The sequence below is a fragment of the Eschrichtius robustus genome, chromosome 5, assembly GCF_028021215.1.
Source record: "Eschrichtius robustus isolate mEscRob2 chromosome 5, mEscRob2.pri, whole genome shotgun sequence".
In the NCBI taxonomy this organism is placed as follows: domain Eukaryota; kingdom Metazoa; phylum Chordata; class Mammalia; order Artiodactyla; family Eschrichtiidae; genus Eschrichtius; species Eschrichtius robustus.
Genome location: NC_090828.1, coordinates 19,807,898 through 19,823,091, shown reverse-complemented (window position 1 = coordinate 19,823,091; position 15,194 = coordinate 19,807,898). Strand labels below are relative to the sequence as shown.

At 56.4% G+C, this 15,194-nt stretch overlaps 1 protein-coding gene across 3 annotated transcripts in view; it reads right to left on the bottom strand.

Annotated features, from left to right (window-relative positions):
• The window catches only part of TNS1 (tensin 1), a 229,712-nt gene extending 214,782 nt beyond the window's left edge, over positions 1-14,930 (bottom strand). The window contains exon 1 of one of the 3 annotated variants that reach the window (XM_068544489.1): positions 14,858-14,930. The gene's annotated coding sequence lies outside the window, so the exon portion shown is untranslated. The remainder of the gene's footprint in view (positions 1-14,857) is intronic. The other 2 variants (XM_068544485.1, XM_068544487.1) reach the window with 2 other exon arrangements.
• Between the last annotated feature and the right edge of the window lie 264 nt (positions 14,931-15,194).

Below are 15,194 nucleotides of genomic sequence, written 5' to 3'. Positions count from 1 at the left end.
AATAGCATGCAAATAGGATGCAGAAGAGTATGCAAATGAGGTTACTTTACAGGGAATTCTTTGTCTATGCCCTGCTTGACTATAAGGAGATGTCAGTGTAGGGCTGCCCTGGAGGTAAGAACCACCCCAGTCTTCCTCCTTGAGATCCCCATCTCCTTGAAGGAGGCCCCTCCCCCTCCAGCCTTGGGCCCCAGGGAGGGGGGCCTCCTGGGGCCTCGCCCTACCCTTAAGTCTCTTTCTAGATCCCCAGACCTCCTTGTATCTCTGCCCCCCACACCCCAAACTTCCTCTTCCACAAGGGGCTTATCCCTTAACCCCACAGAAGGAGGGACTCTGCATCCCATGGAGAGAAGCTTTGTACTGATGAAAACAGGAAGGGCGGCAGCAAAGGGAAATCAAAAGATCAACAATCACGGGGGCAGGTCAGGCAGCAAGGCCCACGGGGATCGTCCCAGTCAGCCCCCTGCCTTCCCGGAGATCCCCACCAGCCCAGGTCAACCAAGGGCCCTCCTGGCTTAAAGTTCTTCCAGAAGGGAGACTCCAGAGCCTCCCCAGATCATTGTGTGCTCTGGCTTCACAGCCCTGGCTGCTGGGAAGTGCTTCCTAATGTCTGACCTCCAGCCCTTCTGCTGCTTTTTTCACACCTGCTGGTGGCTTCACACCTCACATCCCATCAATGGCCTCAAGGCCATAACTAAGAGAGCTGATTTAGGAGGAAGGGAGTGGAGGATCCCCTGCATCTGGGTCGAGAAAAGGCTGCATCTTGCAGCCCTCCTCACCAGTCACAGCATTCCTGCCAGCCTCACTCCACGGCAGGTGAAGGAGGCCCCGGCCCAAAGGAGCGAAGTGGATACTTCCGGGGAAGTTGGCTGATTGAACACACACGTTTTACATGCTCCCTCTTGAAACTCCTCTAAAGCAACAGGAAAGTTGTTGTTGTTTTAAGGAAAGCATAAAGCCTGGAGGATCAAAAAAAGAACCAAAAAGAGGGAGAGGAGACTACAGGAGCGATGTTCGGCACAGCACAACCACTGCGGTTGTTAAGAACTAAAATACTTCTGGTCCAGTGGGTAAGTAGTTACTGCACACCCACCCTCCCGACGCTCTAGCCCCTCGCCTGGACCCAGAAAGGCTAATTCTTGTCTCATAAGGGGCCTCAGGACCCTCTCCACCCTCTCAGCGCAGTCCCTAGGATGTCTTATTAAATATTTTGATTATCACCCCTGACAACAATGTCAAGATTCTGGGAGTTGGAGATCAGATGCATGTGTGGGAACTGTGAGCCTGAGAAAGCTAAACCCCGAGCTGGCTGCGGAAAAGCCAAGAAGCCGCCAGATTCTTCAGCGCAGAACCCCTCCAAGGCTCAGGATCCGTGGCACTGGAATACCTTGGTGGGGGGTGAGCGGCGGCGGTGAATGTCAACCTGAACCAGGATTGGTAGGACACTGAAGAAGTGGTTAGATTTCCAGATCCTCTCCCTGACCCCTACCAGAAGACAGGAGATTTATTCCCTGGAAAGGGTAAGACAGCGGGCTCTGGCCCCAGGGCCACCAGGCACAGTTGAGGGCATGAGTACTAATAGAAAAGAGGGGGTCAAGTGAGTGTTTACTGAGTATGAGGTGGCCAGGCCCGTACCTGCCCCAAGACAGAAAAGTGAAAACTTCTCTGGAGATCTGGCAAGCCCAAGAGGAGAGACCCAAAGATATTGACAGCAGTTTCCCTGATACAGCAGCCCAGCTGGACACCTGAGAGCCAGCAAAGCCCTCAACTGGTCCATCCCCACCCCCAGGGCAAAGAATCCACCCTTTAATGTTCCGCTTAAAATATAAGTGGAAAACCCAGGCTCCCAGGCCTCTGAGGAAAGCTTAGCGGAGAAGCAATAGAGACCAACAGCAACTTGAAGAAAGTGAAATTCAGTGGGAAGAACACTTTGAGAAAAAGTTAGTAATATCCTCAGAGAGATCAGAGAAGAAAATGCATCCATGAAACAAGAACAGCAGGTCATAAAATAAAAAGAATATTCAGAGAGCAACAGTAAAAAAGCTCTTGGGAATTTAAAAGCACAGAACCCAGATGGAGGCCCACACTGGGCACCCGGCCTGTACTTGCCCCTTCACCCACTCTGCACACCGTGGCAGAGGCCAGGCTCTCCTCTCCAAGGAGCTCTGCAGACCCCATAGGGCCCCCAGGTCCATGATGGGAGTCATCTGGAGACCAGAGAGGACATGGAGACCCAGACACAGGGGGAGATCCAAAGGGCCAGGAGGAGACAGAGGGTCCACAGCTGAGGCTGAAAAGCGACGGAGGCTGCCAGCTTGGTGAGCTTATGGACGTCCCCCGGGAGTCCTGTCAACCACTGACCCAGCAGCCATGTGCCTAGCGGTGGCCCCATCGTACAGGTAAGAAAGCTGATGCTCGGAGAGCCTGAGTCATTGCTCGGAGTCTAAAGCAAGAGAAGTGCAAAGCTGGGAGTGAGAACTCATCTTAACTCAACCTGCGTGCAACAAAACCAGCTACAGCTGGAGTGACTCTGCCTCCAGTCTGACAGCCTGGGCTTGGATTCAAGTCCTAACCATCGACACTTACCAGCTAGGAATCCTCGTTTGATCTTGGCACTCAGCTCGCCTCTTTCTGCCCACATGTCACCCATCAGCACCAGAAAGTTCCTCCCAGGTATCGTTGGGGCCCGAGGCCCTCCAACCAAGCTTCTGGCCGCAGCAGGGTGGTGGGGAGGCCCCAGGGCCCCAGTGGAATATGTCCCCCAAGGAGACCATGAAGGACCTGTGGGCTGGACCCTGCCTCTGCCCCAGACTGCCTTGAAAGCACATCACGCATGGGTCTATTTTTAGCCAGGCCCCAGCGGGCAGCCAGACACTCAGTGTTATTCTAGACTGTGGGGTCATCGGGCTGGCCGGGGTAAAGGGGAGCCACAGCTAAGGCTGTGGAAATAGTACCCCTGGGAGGAAGCACCCTGTAGATCGAGGAGGGGCAGGAAGAGTGGGGGTCCAGGGCAGGGAGTCAGGGCCAGGAGGGCTGAGTTGGGGACAGAAGTCAAGAAAAGGCTAGAATACTGGGAAGGCAGCAGGCGACAGGGCCTGCCTGGAACTGGCATCGAGGGGCAGGGAGGGGTACCTGTCTGGTGTCTCCTTGGTGAGGGGTCAGTGCCAAGGAAGGCAGACGCCAGGGTGAGAATGAGGGACATGAAGGAGATAGTGAGCTGTGCAGAGAGAGAAGGAGCAGGGGAGGGAAAAGAGAGAGAAACAGACAGAATGACAGACCCAGAGAGAGAGCCAGGGGCGGGGAGGGGTGACAGCACCCGCTCCCGGGGCCAGAGAATCACTCCCAAGCCCGATCCCCCCCTCCTCAAAGGCACCCAGTCTCCTTTCTCCCACTAGGGGCTCTCAGCCTTGGTGTAGGGGCCCCAAGACTGCTCTGCATCCCTGAATCCTTTCAAGATTCTCCCTGCCCACCGCCCACATAAAAGAGGCCAAGCTGGGACACGACACGTGCACGTGTACACACACACACACACACACACACACACACATACATATACATACATACATGGCCTCCTGAGAAGAGACGGGACAATGGAGAGGGGAGAGGGGTGTCCCTCTGTCCCCCTGCCCAGCCTTGGGAGCTCAAATCCACATAAAGAGCTTCACAAAGGGCCTCTGGCTCCCAGAGGGGGAGATAAAAGGGGGGAGGAGGGGAGGAGGAGAGGGGAGACCCCAGAGCTGGAAATTCCTGGTCAGTGGGTCTGGGAAGCAAGATGCGGGCTGTTCTCACAGCCACAGAGGCTGCTGGAGAGCTTAGGGGGAAGGGGAAGCAGGGATGGGGCATGGGGCTCCTGTGCTCAGTGGGTAAGGAGAAAGCTGGGGCGAGAAGTGGCTTCCTGGAGGGGGCAGTCAGAAGTGCCGACCTGCTAGAGGCAACTGAGGGAGAGGTAGCTGTGTTTCCCTGGCCAGCCTGAATGAGAGGGGCAACAGGACTAACCCCACCCCAGCCCCAAAGAAGGCAGATGAACCCCTACCCATTCCCAACACTGCCTCGGGTCTGGCAGGGGGGAAGGTGGGTGCCTTCAAGGCTGAAAGCCAGGCCAGGAAGGGGGGTGTCCCAGGAGGACTGCCTGGTCAAAGAAGACAATGACTTCTTTCTCCCAAGAGACCACTGAGAACAAGAGGAACCCCAACCCCAGTACAGTTGAGGGAGGCTGTGTTGCTCAGCAGAAAGAGAATGGGTAAGAGGCAGGAGGCAGGCCAAGTGCAGAGAGCCAGGAACCCTAAGACCTGGCTCGCATCCCAACTCTGCACTTACAGTAATGAGAACATGGACAAGTCACTCCCTGGGCCTCAACCTCCCCATCTGTGAAATAGGGTGATAATGCCTGCTCACATCACTTTTCAGGGCTGTTGTGAGCATCATGTGAGGCTCGTTTTAAGGACATTTATAATCATTATTGCTAAATGACCTCTGACCTGTCTGCCAAGTCAGAGACCCTAAGCCCAGGGCTCTCCCCATCCCTCTCCCTCTTTCTCAAAGAGGCTCAGAGGTGAGGCCCTTGGCCAAGCCAGCAAGTGAAGGGGTCAACCAAATGACTTCAAAGGCACCTTCCAGGAGGAGAAGGAAACTGATGTTTATTGAGGGCCTGCTAAGTGCTGGGAACTTGACCTACGTCAGCCAACTTAATCCCCTCCCTAACCCCGTGAGTAGGTGTTATCATTCCCATTTCCCAGATGAGAAAACTGAGGCTTACAAAGTTAGTCAGTGGCAGAGCCCAGACTTGCAACCAGATCAGTCCCACCCCTGGTTCCACACTTTTCTGCTACAAACCCTCCCTCATTTTATTGGTATCTGTCCCACCCCTCACCCCTAATCCCTGAACCCCAGAGCAGAGCTCTGAGAACAGCCTCTTCCTAGCACACCCATCCCCAGCTGACCTCAGGATTCAGGAGTCCAGACTGCAGAGGGTGAAAAAAGAAGGAAGGAGGTGCCAACAAGACCAGAGTGTGGACGGGCTGGAACAGTGCCACCTGCCCACTGTGTCCCAGAGCTTGGCATATACTCTTTCCAACAGCCTGGCAATGTGGGCTCTATTGTGCCCATTTCACAGGTGAGGAAGCTGAGGCTCAGAGACACTATTAGTTTGCCCAGGGCACCAAGCTAGGAAGCAGTAAGCAAGGACTCATCAGCTGCCTGTCCCCAAGTCCCTGCTCCCTTCACGACAGGGCCAGCCTTGGGAGAGGCAGTGTTGAGTCACACAGGGAGCCCAGGGGTCTTACAGGAGAACCATGGAGAACTGCTCTCCCCCCAACCGGTTACCTCCAACACACTCAGCCCCTGCTGGCTTTGCTGCAATTCCATGAAGAAGCAAGGGAATAAATTAGCCCTGCTTAGCATATTGAGTGGCTGGGGATCAAGAGGCCGTCTGGGTGGCTCACGGATCTCAATGAAGTCTGCAGTGGTGGGGAGCTAAGGGGGGGGGGCGGACAGTCTGACCGGGCTGGGCCTGGTCCGACCGCCCGCAGACGGCCTCAGCTCAGTGCCCAAAAACACTTGCTTCCACTCCAACTTCATTCCCTAATGGTGTCACAGCTTGGCTCGGCTCTCTGCACCCCTGCCCCACACTCCGGCCAGCCGGGCCAGTCCAGCCAGTCCCAGAGGACACCCAAGGTTAGCATCAGGGGTAGTATCGAGCTGCCCGGCCTCTCCTAGGATGAACTTTGAGGTGGATGGCTCTGTCCAGGGGGTAAGATTCCTGAATGCCCCTACCCAGAACCCTCACTGGCCCAGTGTGCCTGTGCTTCAGTTTCCCCCTCAGCACCGAGGTACCTCAAGCAGGAAGGGAAGATGGGGAGGGGAACAGAGAGCAGAGTCAGAGGCCGGGTGGAGTCAGCCCTCTGCTCCAAGCAGGACCACCACACCATTAACACGACTAAGCGAAAGGATATTAACGCAACAGCCAGGACCCAGCCTGAAGCCAGGCCCCGAGTGAGGAGGCCTGGCAGCCAGGCCAAGCAGGCAGGCCCGGAAGGGAGCATGACAGCCTGGGGCCCAGGCTGCTGCCTCCTTCCAGATCCTTGGGTCACCCCCCTCCACCCCTCCCAACCCACCTCAGACCCCAGGACCAAAGGCCCTGTCCTCCTCTGAGTTCGCAAGGCCCTGTGGCGGCCACTAGAACGCACCGCGCAGACCTCCTGCGGCAGGAGCAGGGGCCCCGCTGTGCACTGAAATCCACGCTTGCTGAGGCCGCGCCTCCTCGGGCTGCTCCCCGCCACTGATTCTAAGGCAGACCTGTTCCTGGGGGTGAGGAGACTTGTCTGCCAACTTTGGTTCCTGGATTGCCTGTCTGCTTTGCTGAACTCTCCTGAGACGGCACGGAGGTCTAGGGCACTTCCATCCCATTCTGGCTCCCTCTGTCTCCCCTTCACCCGGGGTCAGACTCACATTGCCATCTGAAGGCTCTCCCAGCCTTCCCCGGCTCCTTCCTTTCACTCAAGCATTTCCCTTAATAAAATCTTTACACATTTAATCCCATCTTCTTTCTCAGAGGACTTGGACTAATAACAATCACTCAATAACCATAACGACACCACCACCAACAGCTACTCTTTATAAAATGCTATCGATATGCCCCATGATGTTCTAAGTGCTTTTAAGGGCAGCAGAGGGAACCAAGGCACAGAGAGGTTACATAATATGCTCAGCGATGCACAGCCCTGAAGGGGCAAAGCCCAAAGCTGAATTTAGTTTAACCCAGAAGGCCACTTATGTAACCACTACTCCACACTGCCTCCTGTGTAAGAGACAGGCCATCCATCCAACCCTCCCTCCTGCCTCAGGGGGGAAGAAAGAGGCTGGAAAAGGGATTTGAAACTCCTAAGGAATGGGCAAGCCAGATATAGAAAGAAACAGAGTTAGAGCATGAGAGATTTAAGGAGAGAAAGAAGGAGGAAATGAGACAGGGGAGACCAGGAGGAGAGCCAGCTCTGGCCCTCAAAGACTGCTGATCCCACAGGCAAGAGTGCCTCACCTCCCCAGGGCAGGGACGGGCTGAGCTATAGCAGCAAAAGAAGCAGAAGAGGAAGGAGAAGGCGGCCCTGGAGCACTTTCCACCCCACCCACCTCTTGCCACCCTTGGCCAAGCACCCCCAACTGGCGCCCTCGGGCACATGACCAAGGTGTGCCAGAGGCAGCAGCCAAGGAACTCTGCAGCCAGGCTCCTCACAGCCCCAGGTCCCAAGAATCGCCATGCCTTCCCGCCTCCTCCATTCCTCGTCCTCCAGCCTCTCCAGGGCAGACACAGCAGGCCCAGCCCGGGTCTCAGGGTCCCAACAAAGCCAGGCCTGTCCCCTGCCCAGCCTCCGAGGGAGTGACGTCTGGGCTGGGCAGCAGGTGAAACTGAGCCAAAGAGACAAGGCAGAGAGCCAGGGACATACCTCCCCCAGGTGACCTCGCGGCTTAACTCCTGGCCTGCCGGACCCGAGTTCTTGGGGCTGTTGGTTAGGGGATGAAGGGGTGGGTGGAGGTGAAGTCAGGGATGAGGAAGGGGAAGCAGCTTCCAGGGGGCACCCCTTCACACACACACACACACACACACACACACACACACACATCCTCATTTGGTCCAGCCACAGCCACGTGAGAATGACCCATCAGCTAGCTCTAATCACCCCACACCCACCTGTCATCCATCCTCCACCCTGTGCCAGGGATAGTTTAAAATGCAGACTCCCCCCAAACCTTGGTTGAGACTTCCAGAGGTTCTCCATGGCCCGAAGAAGTCTAAAATCCAAACTCTTTAGCTTGGCATTCAAGGCCTTTCCCATGCTGATCCACTCTTTTTTTTCTCACTCTCCTCTCCCACCCTCTACTCCAGCTCCCTGAGGGCATGCACACTTCCACACCCCCTGGGCCTGACAAAAAATGGCCTTGGCTCCCTTCTGTGTCACCTTGTAGGACCCAGGTCAAAATGTCACCTCCTCTGGGAGGGCTTTCCAGACTGCCCCAGGCAGAAGAGCCACTCCCTGCCCTAGAACCAGGTGACAGCTTGCACAGGCCTGCCTACACGTTGTCTCAGGATGATGTGTTTGGATGTCTGCCCCCCACCTGCGCCCACTCCAAGAGGCCTCCCACCACAGGGTGAGGACTCACTGGGAAAGACCAGTGTATGCACCCAGGACGTGGCAGAGGGTGGGTGAGTGGGAGAGAGGAAAGGTGATGGAGAGAAGGATGGAGGGTGGATGGAAAAGAGAAGATGGTGGAGGGAGCGAGAAGCAGGTGGGTGGAAAGGCAGATGGGCTGAGAGGTGAGCAGACAAATGAGAACTGGGAAGCTTCCACTGGGTACAGGACCAACATGCACACATGGGCACCAGGGCCCACAGACCAAAGCTTTGCCAGAAGCCTCTGAGGACTGGGTCTAAGGACCCACCCGGCCATTCTTGACAATTGCGGTTTCAGCTGTGGCAGGAAGAGGGGGTGAATGGGCTTTGATGGGGACCCCTAGAAGTTCCTGAGAAGGGGGTACTGACAGGAATGCCAAGAGGAGCTGGGCAGAGGGGAAAGCTTGATCTGAGATCAGAAGACAGCTCCACGCCCCCAACTGGCCTCCTCGTGACAGCCGCCCACTGCCGGGTCCCAGTCCAACACCAGGGTCTTATCTCCCTTCCTACTCTCTTCAAATCTCCAAAACGCCTGCTGTCAGTTGACCTCTTCCAACACTGTAGACATTCCTATTTTACCTCTAATCTTGCCTGAGCTTGACCCAGGTGGTCTTATCTCAGATCCCATCCCCACACCTGCACCCACCCAGTTGGTGCCCAGAAGAGCCCTAAGACCCAGGGGATACCACGGCTTCCCAGGCAGAAAAGCAGCAGGCCACACCTGCCCATCACTGTCCCCCGTGCCTGGCCTCCACCTGGGTTCTCTCTCCTCCTCTGGCATCTTTACCTGCCCCACCCTCACCATCCACCCATCCATCCACTGAGCAACCCTTATTGAGCTACACGTCCTGAGATACCAAATTCACTAAACCTTGACTCTGGCCTGAAAACACTGGCTCACAGACTTACGGGGGAGACAGGCTTGTGAACAGACATTACCAGAAGCACCCCAACACTCTCCTTTTCTTGGCCAGAAAGGAACACTAAAGCTGAGGCCCCTCCATCCCCTACTCCTGGGATGGGTTTGGAGACCCAGCTTCCTGCCCTGGGCCCTAGGGCTACTCAGGCTGGGAGACAGAGGATCTGGCCTGAAGCACCAGGGCGGGGGTCTCTTGATGGGGAGGGGGTCAACTTAGGGATCAGAGCTGGGACAGTCAGCAAGACCTGGACCTTCGGTGTCGCCTGGGTCTCCTTCACTCCCCACCACTTGGCTTCTCTGCAGACGGCAGCCTCTGCTTCCCGCTCGCCGGCTGCTGCCCCTCCAGGGCTGCCTTGTCTTGCCTGCCCTTGGCGCCTTGTCTTGCCTGCCCTTGGCGCCGCACTCCGTCCTGGTGCCAGGGGCTCTCGGCAAGTTCGTACATCAAACAAGGAGGCAGTGGCTGGCTTCTTGCCCACAGGAAAGAGAGAAGGACTAGAGGGAGTGGCCCCATCCTCAACCTCACGCACTCCTGACCCACCAGGGACCCGGGCCTGCCCCCAGAAAATGGGTGAAGCTGAGAGAGGTGGTCAGCTGACTCCCACCCACCCCTAATCCAGCGCAGACCTCTAGGGCTTTTTCCTCCTTCCCCTCCGACACCTGAGCCCCATGTGGCCAGGGGGTGGATGGCAAGATGAGAAGAGTCACCACAAAGGGACATATTAGGCAGCTAGAGAATCTTCTCCCCTTCCCCAGGATGTCTTTCATCCACGTTGTCAAGACGCTGAAGTGCTCCCTTTGTAGAATGACGCCTCAGATTCTTGAGATGCTGGAGTCTTCTAGAGACACGCATCAAAATAGATGGATGAGTCTACCCAACAGAAATTAGAACACAGGATCACCAAAGACATGCATGAAAATGTTCATGGCAGTGCTATGCGCAATAGCCCTGAACTGGAAACGACCCAAATGCCTGTCAATAGCAGAAGTGATAGCTTCACACAGTGGAACACTCGGCAGCAGTGAGAAGGAATGATCTACAGCCAAACGCAAGAATATGGATGAAATTCTCAACCATAATGCTGATCAGAAGAAGTCAGGCACAAAAGAACACATGTGCTCCATTTATAAGTTCTGTAGCAGGCAGATCTATGCTGGTAGAAGTCAGGATAGTGAATAACCCTCAGAGGGGAAGTAGTACCCGGAAGGCGACAGGAAGGGGGACTTCTGGGTGTGGGCGATGCTCTATTTCTTGACTGATGCTGGTTACATGGACACAGGGGTGTGTTAAGTTTGTGGAAAGTTTGGGCACTTTTCTGTATTTATGAAATACTTCACTAAACTAAAATGGAGGAATGCCCAATGAAGCCTTACCAGCTACCATCTTTGTAAGATGAGGGGAGTCATCTTCACCTCACCCCCAGGCCCGCTCCCTCTCACCCCACCTCCAAGCCATCTCCATGTCCTGTCCCTTCTGCTCCAGAATCAGTCTTGGCCTCACTCCGCAGCAAGCCCTCCCCGTGACCTGTCACCTCTCTAACCCAAACCATCATCATCTCTCCCCCAGATGACTGCAACCACCTCCCCAGGTCTCCTTGCTTTGCCTCTCACCCCTTCCAATCCACACACACACACACCACGTGGACGGCAGTGCTCACGGGGGAGCAGCCAGAGAAAGCCCTTGTCAAACTCCCTAGGAGGTCCCAACTCTTCTCCATCTCAGGACTTTCACGTGTGCCATTCCCACCACCTAGAATACTTCTCCTCACTAACTTCTACCAGCACTTTGGCTCCTTGTTTAAGCGCCACTTCTTCCACCTTCCCGATCTAACTGCGATCCCTCTGGTAACTCCCATTACATCCTTGACTTGTCCATCGCACTGTTTCCAATAACACACTTGTGCAACTACTTGTTTGCACTTGGTTCTCTCTCTCTCGCCCTGGACTGACACCCACTCTGAAGCCAAGAACAGGGGCTGCCTGCCTTCCTGCTCTGGCTTCAGCTCCCAGCTCCATGCCTGGTTCACAGCAGGTGCTCAGAAATGCTCATGGACTAAGAGACTAGATCTTCATTGTTCCCAACACAAAAAAGAAGTGATAATTATGTGACATGATAGAGGTGTCAGCTAACACTACAGTGGGAATCACATCACAATATATAAATGCACCAAATCAACACGTTGTATACCTTCACCTTACACAATTTATTCAATAAAAATAAATTTAAGAAATACATAAACTTACAGTGAAGTAAATTCTATTACACACTGAGGTAATGAATACCCTAAAACTAAAAGAAAAAAAAAAGTTTGTTGAATGAATGAATGGCCAGGCCTGCCTATCTTGCAGGCAGTCTGGGAGCAAAACTCCCACTTGTGCAGGGTCAGGACACTTGGGTTATGGTCCTGGCTCTGCTACCCACTCGAGTGGCCCTGGGCCACAGTCATTTCCCCTCTCTGGGCCTCAGTGTGCTCATTTGTGAAAGGCAGGGTTTTAAGGATCAGGACGCTGGGTGGGCTTGAGGGGGGTTACGATATTGTGTGTGTGTGTTTCTGCAGTGGCTGAGTGTATGATATTGTGTGTGTGCACGTGTGTCTGTGTGTGTATCTGTGTGTGCACAAGCCCATGCACATTTCCCTAGCAGGAGAATCCATAGCTTTCATCAGATTCTCAAAGGAATCTGTGACCTTTCGAGGTTCAGAACCACTCACAAAGATCCTTCAGCTCTGGGGTCTATGACTATATATAACTAGAGAGAGAGAAAGAGGAAGTAATTCAATCCAGAGTAGAGGGAGTTAGCTTAGACCCCAGAACTTCCATTATAGATGTAGGACCCCATGACAGGAATGCAGGGGAGGCTGCAGGACCACTACCCCTGGGGATCTCCTAAACTCAGCAGGGCTCTGGGCTATTGAGCAGAAGCCGGATGAACTGACCCCAGGAGTTGGCTTTCAGAGAGAGGAGGCAGAGGGAGCCCGGAGTCTCCACACCTCTGCACCCACCACCTTCCGACAAGCACCCACCTGTCTTGGGATGCAGCAGAGAGCAAGGAGGCGAGGCTGGCGCCTAGAGATGCCCTCCAGGCCCCTTGGCGCCCAGGTCAGAGAAGGTTTGGCGGGAATGCTCAGGAGGGATGCCAAGCCCCACCTTCCCTTCTCCTGAGGCTGGCAGGCTGCTATGTGGGACCAAGGGAGGGCTCGGGGTGTAGGGCAGTCATGGGACCCGGAAGAGGCCACCTGAAGCGTGCAAGGCCTCTACCTCCAGGCTCCAATAATCCAGAACTGAGGCTCAGAGGCATGGGAGCCAAGGCGGGCAATCTCCCTCAAAGCCAAGAGGACGAGCAGGCCACAAATTCCAGCCACGGGAGGAGAGAGGTGTGGGCAATGAGGTCTGGGGGGACAAAGAGGCCACCAGAGCGAGGAGGGCACTGTGGTCTGCGAAGAGGACAGGCTGCTTAGGGGGATGAGTGGGGACAGCGTGCAGGGGCAAGAGGACAGGATGGCCTAGTAGGAAGGGGGCTTGCCAGAGGGGAGAGAGGAGGGGCGAGGCTGCGGGTGGAGACAGGTGATGTGAGCACAGCCTGTGGCCCAAGGAGAGAAGTCTGGCCTGCGGAATGGGGGGTGGAGGGGTCTGTGGCAGGAATGGTGGCATTTCGGTGGCAGGACTGTCAGTAGGAGTGTGCCCTGGCTGGGAGCCCAGATGCTTGCGTAGCTTCTAAGCCCTGACTCCTGAGGGAGGCTGAGAGCCCGAGAGATGTTTATCCAGCACAAGAACATGGTGAAACACCTCCTGTGGTGAGGTGACAGGCAGCCTGGCTGCCCTTTTCAGGGTGGCTGAAGTCTCCTGAGAGGTGCGGTGTGAACCGGGGCCCTGGCGAGGGGAGAGGGCACCAGCAACAGCGTCCCCTGCTGGAGCCGGAGCCAAAGGAGAGGTGGGCACGAGCTGGGACTGAGACAGAGTTTCATCTTGCAGCTAAAGGCGGGCTGAGTCATGGGTGAGCGCCAGGGTCTCTCAAGAGGCTGCTCAGAGACCAGCTCATCCGAATGCAGACAGACACTTGTCCCCACGCCCGTCCCTGTGGCCGTCACAAGCCCACGCAGGCACCGGGCCCGCCCCCACCTTCTCCCCTCTCCTTGATCACCCACCTCCGGTGCCCCTGGCTCTTTCCTCCATCTCAGCTCTGCCTGCCTGTCCCCGTCCCTGCCCACCCTCAGCTGGCCCCCCTGCCACCCACCCCACTGCTGGCCGCATGCGGCGCAGAGAAGGTAGGGAGATGGGGAGTCCAGAGATCCCCCAACAGAGAGTAAAGTCAGGAAGGGTCTGAGATAGGAACAGATAAGGGAGGGAGACTGTGAACTCACTTCCCTCTGAAACCTTTCAAGGTCAGAGGAGGGTTCATGAGGCTCTGAGGCAGGCGGGGAGTCCTGATGACCCCTGGGGATGGCCCTAAAGTCCAAGAGTTCTGCCATGTCACCTTCACTCTCTATCCCTTTGCCTGGGGCCAAGAGGTGGTAGTCTGGGATGCCCAGCTGACACACCCAGGGCCTCACCCTTCCCCCGGGGCCCAAAGCTAAGCTCAAGCCTCCAACAGGATCATCCCTGGGCCACCAGCCACTGTGAGGACTCAGTCAACAACTACACCCCACCAAGCCTGTCCCTCACCGCGGTCAGTCATCGTGGTGAGGACCGGAGCTAGAGCTTGGGAAGGACAGAGATCGCTTTATAAGTGTAACCCTATGCCTGGCACTGTGGAGTACAACCACGAATATGCCAAATCTATGACCTGGAGGGACATCCAGTCAAGTGGGGTGGAGGGGGTCACTTTGGTGCGCGCGCGCACACACAAACACGTGTGCACGCGCGCGCACACGTGCGCACACACGCACGCACACATGCGCACACACTTGGTTTCACTGGCTGCCGCAGGGAAGGAGGAAAAGGGGGCGGGGCTGTGGCCACACCATACATTTTGAGTTGCCCAAACTCTGTGAGCCCCAGGGAGGGAGGTAAGACTCCAGCATAATCCAAACTCCACACAGCAAACAAATCTTAGGAGGCTGCAGCCTTCACAGCCCCCAAACAGAAAGGTAGGTTGGGATTATGCAGGGAGCCTAGAGCAGGGTTGTCTAGTCCCTGGTAACCCCAAATATCTCCCCCACTCCTCCTCCCTGGAGAAATCCAATGCCCACACCTAAACCAAGTCTGCTGGTTCACAGACAGGTGCCTCATCCAGAACAAACACCTGCCTCCTTGCACCGGCCTATTCCCACCCCTTTGCGTCAGCTTTCTACTCTCAAGGCTCCAAGACTTACCCAGAACAGAGAATGCAGGGGTGAGGGTCCAGCTCCCCCACCATCTTCAGGTCAGTCCTGGCTCTAATGGGGCCCTCCTACTCAGAAGGTCCCCTCCCTCCTGGCTACAGAGCCCTGGTCAGAAGCAATAGCCCCAGCTACCTGTGGGACACACAGTCAACTCCTGGACCAGGTCGGGGGAAATTCACTCTTTCAGTGCCTTTCCCTGCAAGCCCAGCCCTGCCCCCCTTGGGTGGCTCCTAAAACCTCACCTGAACTATTTGTCCTTTTAAGACTCAGGCCCTACATTACCCTTCTCCCAAGGGCACAAGACAGCCAGGTGAGACCTCGGCCTAACTTGCTTGCCCCTTCTCCTGGTCTTGGCTCCAGAGCCCCCCGACCGCTGTCCGGCGCTTTCCCGGCGGGGCTCTTTACCTCTCAGGTGAGCCGGGCTCTGCCCGCCACCCACCCCGCGCGGCGCCCTACCTGAAGCAGTAGCCGCCTGCTCTCGGCGCGGCCCGAGCCCCGGGGGTCCCGGCACTTGGGCGGCGCGGGGGCCGGGGGGCTCCCCGGGGCCTGGGGGCTGCAGAGAGGCCCGGGCTCCAGCGCCTCGCAGCACACCAAGCTCACGGTGCAGCCCATCCGGCCGGGGCGCCAGCCAGCCCCTCGCCCTGGCGTCCGGTCGGCCCAGGGAGCCTGCGACGTCGGGAGGGGGACGGCGACACCCCCAGCCCGTCCCCTCCCGGAGCCTCCTTGGCCCGCAGCTCCAGGAAGCGGGGGAGCACGGAGCCCGGCAAGGGGCGGTGACACGGGCGCGGACGCC